Source organism: Gallus gallus, chromosome Z, assembly GCF_016699485.2.
Source record: "Gallus gallus isolate bGalGal1 chromosome Z, bGalGal1.mat.broiler.GRCg7b, whole genome shotgun sequence".
Classification (NCBI taxonomy): domain Eukaryota; kingdom Metazoa; phylum Chordata; class Aves; order Galliformes; family Phasianidae; genus Gallus; species Gallus gallus.
In genome coordinates, this window is record NC_052572.1 from 53,213,837 (window position 1) to 53,225,028 (window position 11,192).

General features: G+C 41.7%; 1 long non-coding RNA gene across 1 annotated transcript in view; it reads right to left on the reverse strand.

The window, feature by feature from the left end:
• LOC101752249 overlaps positions 1–1,354 on the reverse strand; it is a 64,312-nt gene extending 62,958 nt beyond the window's left edge. Inside the window, exon 1 of the long non-coding RNA XR_005842702.2 lies at positions 1,079–1,354. This is a non-coding gene — a long non-coding RNA (uncharacterized LOC101752249). The remainder of the gene's footprint in view (positions 1–1,078) is intronic.
• Between the last annotated feature and the right edge of the window lie 9,838 nt (positions 1,355–11,192).

An 11,192-nucleotide genomic window follows, 5' to 3' on the forward strand; every position in this document is an offset into this window, starting at 1 on the left:
CCCCTCACACATGGAATATTTAAAAGAACCTGGTCAGAGAGTATAGGTCTCCTTATGACATTAACCTGAATCATAATCAGTTTATCCAAAGACAAGAGATTCCAGACACAAAGAAAAAAAAATCCTCAATGTGCAGCAAATAAGATGCCAAGCTAAAAAACTACCCTATTAGTCAGTGATTGCTGGGAAACAAGCAGGGGCATGGATGGGATGATACTCACCAAGCAAACAGAGAGAAGTGGTCACTAAGGCAAAGCAGATGGAAAATGAAGGAATGTGTGTCTGTATGTTTCAGATTTCTCATTTCACTTTCAGAAGAGATAATCATTCTTCTTTGCTGTGCAAGAGATGAATTTAAACCTAAAAGTCCAACCTGAGCTGTACTCCTAGCACCAGGAAAATAATTTACAAAGGAAATGCGGAGAAGAAAAAATGGTTTTACAGACTCCAACCAGGGTTAAAAGTGTTACACAAGCAAGGCGATAAGCTGAATTCATTTTAGAGAACCATTTTCCTTGCAAGGGTAATTAAGGGACTGTATAGTATAGGCATGACAACAAAAAACTGTATTCAATTTGCTTGATTTAATCATAGAAACTAAAGACAATGAAAATAAAAATTGCATTATAGTAAAAAGCAGAGGGAATACAACTGTATAAATTGATAAAACAGCCACAGCAACCATAGCCATTATTCCACTTAATATAAGGCATATATCACTTCCAACGGTGGAACTGCATAACCTTATGAACTGAGACTCAAATACAAAAAAGGAAACAACCAGACATTACTGGGGGCTTTGCAGCAGGAAACTGTAAGACAGAAATGGTATCTACATAGTCAGTAAACAAATGTATTCAAAAGAGATGGAAAGGATTGAGCAAAAGTTAAAGGTTGAACAAAGATGCAATACAGGCATCAAATGTTGACCATTTTCTTGCTGTCAGATAGGGATCATTCATACTTTCATCCACATTTTGACCAAGAACAACAAAAAAAAAAAAAAAAAAAAAAAAACAGGATGCTAAGGTGGGAGATAGGCAAAGTGAGTTCCACAGTTCTGTCATAAGTTTCTTACCGTAGTCAGCTCTGATAGACGTCTGGAGGGCTCTTTCAGAAGGGCTCCAAAACCAGCCTGAATTGCCACCTACAATAGCAGCTGGATTAAGGGAGCTGGTCCATAGCACCCTCAGCATCTTTGACCTTGCAACTATAGCAGTGCTTAGACAGATCCAGAACCTTTCTGCTAATGAATCACAGCACAGTGATTTTTTCTGCTAATGAATCACAGCACAGTGATTTTTTCTGCTTCCTCCAGTCCTCTTGCAAGCAGTATATACACCAGCAACTTGGAAAAATGTGCTGAAAAGCAACATGCTGATGGATGGGCAGAGAAGCAAGCTCAGTGCTGCAGGGGACAGAGGAATACAGCATTCAACCACAAAAAGTCATTGCTGGCAGAAGGATCACAAGAAAAAAATATTTGAGGTGTGTGTATAGGGATGATAGCCCTGGCCCTAGGTAGTTGTACCCATTTTTAGGGGACCTAGTGACATGCTCAGCACCCTGTTTGACATGAGTGTAATCAGCAGTGGAAGTGGGTGGCTGCACACCTCACTGCTGCACTGTGGCTGAACACAACAGAAACACGTCTGCCCTGCTGAGGAGAGGCTGACAGGCTGTAGCAGCAGATGATACTGGTTTTCTCCTGTTTAGTGTAGATGCAGAAAGCTTTTTTTTTTTTTTTTTCCTCAAAATCCTACCATATAGTTTCAGAGAACCTGTGGAAATGTCAGTCATATTTGCAAGATGAATCAGTAAATAAATAAATAATAGCAGAAGCGGACAGATGATCAGCTGAAAAGGAATATGGCAACTTGCAGATACTTTGTACTAGGTCCATGCTTGTGTGTGGCCATATACTAGTGCTGTAATGTTACGTTGATTTTGAATGTGGAGGGAAACTCGTCTATAATACCTCTTCATCAGCAGTCAGTCTTGCCACAGGGTTATTGCATAGTCTTCTTACGGTGCACCAGATCAGACACTACAGCATTTAGGAAAGCTACAGCGAATTTCTTAACCATAGGAGATCTCCTCAGCTTCACCAGGCTTCCATATGACCAGCTAGACTTGACACTGAAAGGAATACCCTGTGAATCAGTGTGCTGGGAAAGAGCTTGGAAACAGCTGCTACAGATTACATTATCCCTCAATGAATGAAATGCATCAGGCAGACAGGAGCAATTATCCTGCTGGGAAGACACAGTTAATGACCACTGGAAAAATGGAATCTCATACCAGGCCACAGATCTTGCTTAAGTCTAAGTAATGATTGACTTTGTAAAAGCAACTTCTGTTGATAAGCTTCCAAAAGCAACCCGACTTGCAAAAAAACTGTAAATCTTGGCAAATCTCTACATTTAGGGAGCTTGCTGGGAGAAGGTTTGGTGACTGTTTTTAAGGGACAAGAGAAATGCAGCTTTTGCATTTCTACCATTACTGCTTGGATTTCTTGCTGATGATTTATTGTTTAATACACTACCTTCAGTCTTGAGTGGTAAAAGCTTCAGGGGCTAAATTCCAGATGTGCTTAGTCTCAAGACTGCATTGCTGCAAAGAAAGTGGTGTTTCTGTTGAAGCAATAGTACAGTGTCTGGAGGGACGTCTGTGTAGGAATCACCACCATCAACTTAAAATCTTCTCTGTTCCTTATCAGTAGCTGTGTTGTCACTGATTATAACTGAACAAGGAAGCCAACACAAAGTAAAAGGAGATGGACTATTTGTGTCTACTGCTGCTGTTAATTACCAGTATGGTTTATTACAACTTTGCAGATGGAATGCTCAGCTCCTCCCCATCACTTTGTGACAGCAGAGAAATCTAAGATACCTCTTAAATAGCCTGGAAATAAAGTGCCTACCAAGACAGCTTTTTCACACTGATGTTTAGGAACAAGAAGGTATGAGAAAATTTTTTATCTCCCCTTGTACAACATGGGGAAGCGTGCTGAGTAGTGGAAGAATGGCACAATTTCAAGTGTACTTAAGTTAAAGGGAAGCCCCCATGAAGTCCCCAGTGAGATATAGTCCAATTTGAAAGTGCTGATGTTTCTCTTCTTGTTTTCCTTTCTGTTTTGAAAGAAGGAGATTTTCTGCATATATTAAACTGACAGATGATTTAAGCTATGTTTTGTAATCTAATTATGATGAAATAAAGCAGATACAGGGAAGCAGCTGAGCAAGAAGAAAACTGTGGAGGAGAAGCATCTTCCAGCAGATGTTTCAGGAAAATGTCACCATTCTCAGGTCCAGAAAGTTTCTGCATGCTGTCAGACTGCTTAGCAGCGTCTGGCCTTTGGTGGCCTGAAGACTGCTCTCCAGACTGTCTTAGAGTTCTGACATTTGTCCTTGTACAAACACCTTTCTCCATACTATGTAGAAAAGCATGGCTTTCCTCAAACTGTCCACATGGTATCACTGGTCTTTACAGAGAAAGAGATGAGAGGGCTGCTGCCATTCTGCAGGTACCCTCAAGAGGGCCCAGGTGTGGGCATTCTGTCCTTCACAGAGCCACACTTCTTTGCTTACATCACCCAGGGATGGACAGGCAGTTCCTCTCCCTCAGCAGCTAAGGACAAAGACATAAGTTCTGGTTTTCTGCCATTCAAGTGCTCTGCTTCCAGTCCAACACGGCTTTGAGCTGAATGCACTCAAATCCATCATCCATGAACAAAGCTGACAACAAACCCAGGCTATCCTCACCAAAATCAGTCCAGCCACATTAGGAAGAGGTTCTGGGCACACCTGCTTTGACTAACAGAACATTCTCACTAAAAATAAAAAGAATGAAAGAGCTTTGTTTTATGATACTGTCTTCCTTGTTCCTTTCTTAACGGATTGTGATCTTTTGACAACCTTAGGTCCCTACTGCTCCTAAAGAGGCTGGTCCTAAAGAGAGCAGCATAGCAGGTAACAAACCTGCCACGCTGTTCTCCTACTCCACCCAGGCTGAAATTTGAAGAAATTTTCCTGAAGTAACTCACTCCTCACTGTAGGAGCCCTTCCTTATTTCAACTCATTTAAGATACTTTGCAGATAGAGTGCATGGGAATAAACTTTCTTACACTTCTACATAGAATTTGCTCTCATCAGTTCATGCCTCCTTTCCCATTTGTTGGTCAGATTTGTGTCCCTTTATGTTCTTGCTTGTGGCATCCTCCTTTTCTTATTAACCTTTTTTACATTAAAAAGGTCCTTCACAATATACTCTCAAAGGAGCAGACACTCTCTTTTCACATACCCTTACACAGACACATGGAGCTTTCAGCCAGACAAATGGACAAAAAACAGCTCTGTCCCTTCATATTCAAAAAGCATAAATTGGTTGGAGATTAAGTCCAGAAGGGAAACAGTGCAGAGAGTTCACAATCCAGACAAGTGGGCACATCTCAGTGGTGGAAGCACAGCAAATCTAACAGAAGTTGTTCATTTAGCCAGCAAATTAGAAGCTGCAGGGGGAACGCAACACATACACTATAGCAGTTCAACGAAATATTAAATACAACAGTATGTTTTTGTGTGGCTTGCTGGGTCACTGAAGGCTGAAAGTGACCTGTTCCAATCTGTAAATTTCTCATATTTCCAAAATGTGCACCAGAGCCTCAAGAAATTAAATAAAAATGGACACTGAGAAAAAGCTTCCAGCCAGACCTAAGCCCTCGTCACTGACTTAAGCCTAAGTGAATTGAAACAAAAGACAGGAGGGTCAAAGAGAATGAAAGAATGAAAACACTAGCGAAATGTTAGATCAGTTCCAGCGACAGAAAATCAGGAAAGACCTAGCTTTGCGCACCAGCAGATCGTGGCTTACCCAGAGGGCCCACTGACTGCAGAACCAATAGCAAATTCCATAGTGCAAAAGGGAAAAAGTGACTCTGATTCTGCTTTAAACTCCTCTTCTGTGCATGCATGCAAATGAAACAAACAACCTCGGGAAGCTGCTCAACTTCTCCATCCTACTCCTTCCTTCAATATTGTGACCTTCTTATTTTAATTACTTGCCTGTGTCATTCACAAAGAGAGACTTGACATGAAGATATACTTCTAATAATTTTTTTCGTCTTGGCCGAAACATATCAAAAATACTGCAGCACCATCAGGACCTACCAAAAAGTCAGATAACTTCAAAACCAACTTCAGCATGCTCATTTCAGGGCATTTCATTTCCTTTCCTGCCCTGACATTTCAGGGCAGACCAATACAATTCTGTTCATTCAATACAAGTGTCTCAGTAAAATTTGCCACGCTCTTCAGTCTACCTCACACAACATCCACAACATCCCGAAGTAGTTTGACTACCAGAAAACGTTCCTAGGCACCAACTTAAAATACTTCTTATGCTAGATCCAGACCCAAAAGCCATCAGTCATCCTTTCTCTTCTTAATATCTCAAAGAAAGTGATGGTAAGGCCGTAGGTAGTCAGAACCACAATGGAGAGTGTGAAGTTGTGTTTGACATGCATCATCTGTGCTTTAAGAGGCCTCCTCTCCTACTCTTATCTCTTAAGAGTGCACTACTGGCAGCAAGTGGTGCACCATCCTTGATCATGGTGCAGTTATTTTGTCAAATGTGCCTAACGTCTGTAGACAAATGACAGATGCTGTATTTAGACAAGAATTTCCAGCAATTATTAGAATTATTAGAGGTGTGCTTGATCAGTCACTTCATCCTTTCTGCCCAGGATGGAATAATGACACTGAAATTTAATTGTAGCTGTTCTGAATGAAGATTCTAAGCTAGGTTACATGTTTCTCCAGCTGACCACCTATGCCATGTTTAACTGAATGGGAAGTACGGCCAAGACACTCGATTTTGAATAATGTAGTCAGGTTAAAAAAGAAAGGGGAAATGATTTGAGAGGGTTAAGTGTTTTACGCAGTCTTTTGTAGATATGTATAAAATAAAAAATAAAAATAACACCATATTACCCTCAACCATTTTTTCTTAACAGCTACACATCAGCTCTGAATAGAATCAGAAGATAGTTGATTGTTTTAATACTGCTGGAATTGCACAGAAGAGAACAGACTGCTGAAAAAATTTTGATGTCTTTCTCTTATACTACTGCAAAGGAAAAGGGAAAGGGAAAGGGAAAGGGAAAGGGAAAGGGAAAGGGAAAGGGAAAGGGAAAGGGAAAGGGAAAGGGAAAGGGAAAGGGAAAGGGAAAGGGAAAGGGAAAGGGAAAGGGAAAGGGAGTGTAGTGTAGGACTAGAAAGGGGGCTGTGTATAACAGTTAACAGGTCCTTGATGGGCTTGGGTCTGGGCAAATGGGAAAGAGCCTACAATAAGCAGGAAGAGTAGAGATCTGTTATCAGAGTAGCTAGGTAGGATGGAGGAGATCATCAAGTATCTCTGTTTGGGGCAGTGTATGGAGAGGAATTTTTGAAGCCATGAATTGTATGTGATTATCCTGGTGGGTTCCTTGCAACTCAATACATATTCTGGGATTCTGGGATTTTGTGGTTTTACAATGTAAATGAAGTAAGAAGCACTACAGTTTGGTGGGTTTTGTTTACTTTGTCAAACATACCAAATTCCAGTTCAGGAGCTCTTTCCATCAACACAGTCTCCAGAAAAACCTTAAATTCCCAACTTGGAGAGGTTGCAACTCAGGGGTAAGAAAAGTGCTCAGTGATCAACTTCCAGTTGAACTGGTGACACTGGTCAGTGGCTCCTCATCCTGCAGTAGGAATCAATTACCCTCACTGCAGAGTTCAGCTGGCAGCATTCTAGCTTAGTTCTTCACCCAAATGCCCCTGGGCAGTGTATTTTCTGTGAAAGACTGCATATGGTGTTGTAAGAGATTATTCTTTTATATCATTGACTCAAAGTTTGCTGAGGAACAAGTCCAGGCAAGTCCTGGGCAAAGGCAGAGAAATCTTTTGTCTTGAGGACACTGATGGACAGGTCCTGGCTAAGGATTGTGAAATCCTCTAAGGAGAACAGATGGACAAGGCCAGGGGCAAGGAGAGAGAGATAAGCTGCTGATAATGGCCGGGAAATGGTCTTTTTGTGTGGACTTATATCGAGGAAGATGGCCATCTCAGGAGGTATGCACATGACTCTTGCTCAAGCACCCAGGAATGTCACGTAGGCAGGAAAAAATGGAGGATAAAAGAGGGTCCAACAACCACTGCGGATTAGAGGCTGATATCTAACCACGACAGACTTGAGGGGTTTTCTGCCATCTGATCCTTCACCACAAAAGAGAGGCTGATCTCTCACCACAACTCGAGCTTTCTGCCTTCAGATCCTTCTCTACAGACCTTATGCTGACGGACTTCTCTGGGCCTGCTACCTGAGACCTGCTGCTTCCTCCCAGTCTTACTCTGCGGCTTCTTCCTGGACCCACCCGGTACCTGCACCCTCTCGTTGCCCAAGACCGGCCTCGCTGCTCCTGCCCTTTGGCCTCGGACCATCGGAACATCGTGCAACGGGACTACTGCCAGATTCTGGTGGTGACTATCCCCGCTTTACGCAATTCTTGCTTCTTTCTATCTTTTCTGTCACTCGCCTTCCCTTCCCCATCACCTCAGTCTGTAACAGCGTCCCTCCTCCCCTTTCTTCATCTCCCTTATTAACATTTGTAATAAACTGGTTGGACCAACATTTGAACCGTTGTTTCTTAATCTCACACCGGGCATACATATTTCAAAGAACCTCCTCTCCCTCCTATAAATTGGAGAGAGACAGGTGTCCCTCATCAGGACACGCTCAGCACTTCAGACAGGCTGTGTTGATCTACCATGGTTTCTACTCAAAAGCTAGTTCTGCCATTTGGAAGGCATCATTAGTCACAGCTAATGGACACAGATGGAGGAAAAGCCGATGCATAAACTGGACAAAATCCACATCAGAGCAGGCTTCAAGTTATGAGAACAAAGCACCCAGAGATGTGGGTTTCAGTACTTAAATCTCCTGTAGGAAAAGCCCCTTTTTCATTATTCACTACTCAGGGACTTGGAGGCAATACTCATAAAAGTATGTTTGTGCTGCCACATAAATACACGACAGCATTCTTAGCACAAGAAGATCTTCAAGCAATACTGTAGCATCAATAAAAGGACCAAAGCAAGCCATTGTCCATCACAATGGCACTTTCCTCTGACAAAATCTGCCTCATTTTCATCTGAAAATTAAAGCTAAAGATATGCTTAACAGCCTGTTGAATCACAAAAAGATCAAAGAAATCATTCAGAGTTGCATAAATCAAATACACATGGAGTTTTCTGTCTTACATTTTTGTTTGTTCTGGGTCACAGAACCAAGATCACTTGCTGTGAGTAAAGATATTTTCAGTAGGCAAGAATTTGAAGATAAAATAATTACACTTACCCTTGGCTGTATACAGACTGATTGTCTGTGGTTATGAATAAAAAATTTTGATATATCTTTTACTAATGAACTCTCTTAAAGTAACTATATCAGGGCTCAGCCTTGAGGGAAGACAAAGGTGAGTGCATAAGTGAGCTAAAAGCACTGTGATCCCTGCAATGCTTTTGGATTTTCACCTTCTTTAATTTACTGTATGCTGATATCTTCCTTTCCATGGAGACCTCTGGTGTGATGAAAATGCAGTTTTGCACACAGTATTTTCATTGGGGAAGCTGAAACTAAAAAGCTTACTTTCAGGTCACCATTTATTCCTTCAGAGTTGAACTTCAGAGCTGTAGGAAGGAAAGAAGTTCCCTCTAGGTGTTCTCAGTGTTAGGAGAACACCTCAGAGTCAATGCTGAGCACAAAAACAGTTCACATGGTCACTTACATGGTCATAGCAAAAATATCTATTTCTCTGTTTTGCCATGCCAATCTGGTTCAAAGCTGCTCAGCAGTTTCCACGTACAGCATGTCATAACATGAACAGTGTCATAACGCCTGTTTTTTATCAGCAACTTCTTTAAACTTGTACTGTCTTTTTTGGTGTTTCTCATCTCAATGGTTTCTCAGATTTCTGCCTCATTAATACAGGTGAGGGTTGGCTATCTGCATGCATAGGTATTCTGGTACCTTCAAGCATATAATACTTCCACTCTTCTCCCTGAGTCTTGTTCATGGGCTGAATCATGGTCCCTCACGTTCCACAATGGACAAGGCATCCTGTGTCAAGGTCCACGGATGCAACTATGCCTTCGGCATGGTTTTACACAGCCCATTCACAGGATGGGGGAAGGAGAAGAAAGAGGGTTTAAAACGTGTATAGCTCTGTTCAGATGCTCAAGCTGTAGTAGTGCAGTGATAAACCCACTGCTGTGCATCTTTGTATGTGCAACCCACTTTCACAGAGGACCCTGCTCATCCATCCTCCTTTACACTTATCTGATTCCTGTGGCTGCAGTGAGCCCTTGCTGACCCAGCTACCCAACTCCCACCCCCTAAAACAAGATATGAACCATGGAAAGACCCCATCACAGATAGACTTGGTGATAAGGCAGAGGGCACCCAGGACCCCTGTGGTGATGCTAAGGACTGAACAGAGGTCTTCTGTGTTCCCAAGTTTTCTTGTGGAGCACCCTGCACAGAAATAATCTTAGACTAAATTTAGGAGCAGACAAGCATTTCCAAAAAGAGGCTGAAAAGAGGAGCTCACCCTTCTGGCTAACCAAGTGAAAGTGTTTCTTTTAGTGTGGTAGAAGTATAGGTGTATGTAGAAAACTCTTCAGAAAAAGATACTCTTTGTGGAATGAGAAGTGCACAATATAACATGAGGATGAAGTGCAGAGAAATATATAGGCCTGGTAAGATAGCAGAGGCCTTGGACAACCTGTAATTATGAACAACTTGACCAGAGTCTGTTCAAATAGTGCAGGCCTGAAGCTGGAATAAATCACATCTAGGGATAGTATAAAGAACAAAGAAATAACATCCCTCCCACTTCTACCACCAGTGTGAAACTTCTGACCCTAGGATACAGAGGAGCAGTGGAAGAGTGAGCCTAACACAGTTATAGTTCTCTCACTACACAACTACTCCTTCATTTTCATAACAATTAGACCTGGGTTAATACTGAATAGACTCTTAATATCTCATACTAACTAAAAAGTAAGAGGGGTGTCTTCCTTGCCCATAGAAAGATTGATCACTGATGGGACTAATAAAGAGTAAGAATTCATTGTTTTAAACAGAAGATTTTTGTTCAAGAATAACACGTGAAAATAAATAAATTCAGGAGGTATCTGTATGCTGCCCATGCTCAGTGCATTACAGGAGAATGTGCTCTTTGTTTCAGCTGTGGAGAAATACAGCAGGTATACATCGACTTCTCTCAGTGCAGTAACAATTCTGGCTGTCCTGTTTTGATCTTTGCCCCAGAGGAGTAACATACAGAGAGATATTTCTGTCACCCACTTTGTGTTTTCCTTAGATGTGGTTTCCTAAAAACTGCAAAAAGTCGCTCTTTGATCCACAGGAGAAAAAGAAGAAGAAGAAGAGAGAAACACAGGAGAGGCTTTGCAATATCAAGAATATAATTGCTTAATTATTTTCATGGTCTCCATGGAGAAATTATATCTTTTTTTCAGTTTGTCAATGATTTTCCATGTTTGCATTGTCAAATCTGTTCGTAGGTTTCCAGTTCTCTGTTGAGCAGCAAGGAATGTTTTCAGAAAGGAAGGAGGAGTTATAAATGCACTCCAGGGTAACAGTCACAAACCGCAAAAATCTTTAAGTTCCTCTTTCCTTTCTTACTCCACTTCCCTGAACTGTTCATAGCCCTGCAGTGAACTCCTGCTTTGTGCAGAGCAATGTGCTTGCTCCAGTATGTCACCAAAGAGCCAGCAATCCCTTTTGCCTGGTCAGAAAAAGTCCTTCCTGTGACATGTGCTACAAGGGGAAGTTTCCCAAGAGCCATGAGAATAAAATTTTTCCTTCTTGATCTAAGTTAAAAGTTCTGACAGATGGCTGAGTTTCTCCATCTTCCTACATTCCCATATTAAGTTTAGCAAAGCCCTGCCTACATAAATCCAAAGCACACTGTGAAATGTTTTTTGACTTGCCACTTCTGTTGCTGCCAGGAGGAAACCAAAAACAGCATATACAGAATGCTAAAGGGCTCCCTACCAACTGTGTGAGCCTCCCTTGCCCTAGTGGAGCTGTTAAATCCCAAGATTTTACCCCACTATCCCCAGGCACTT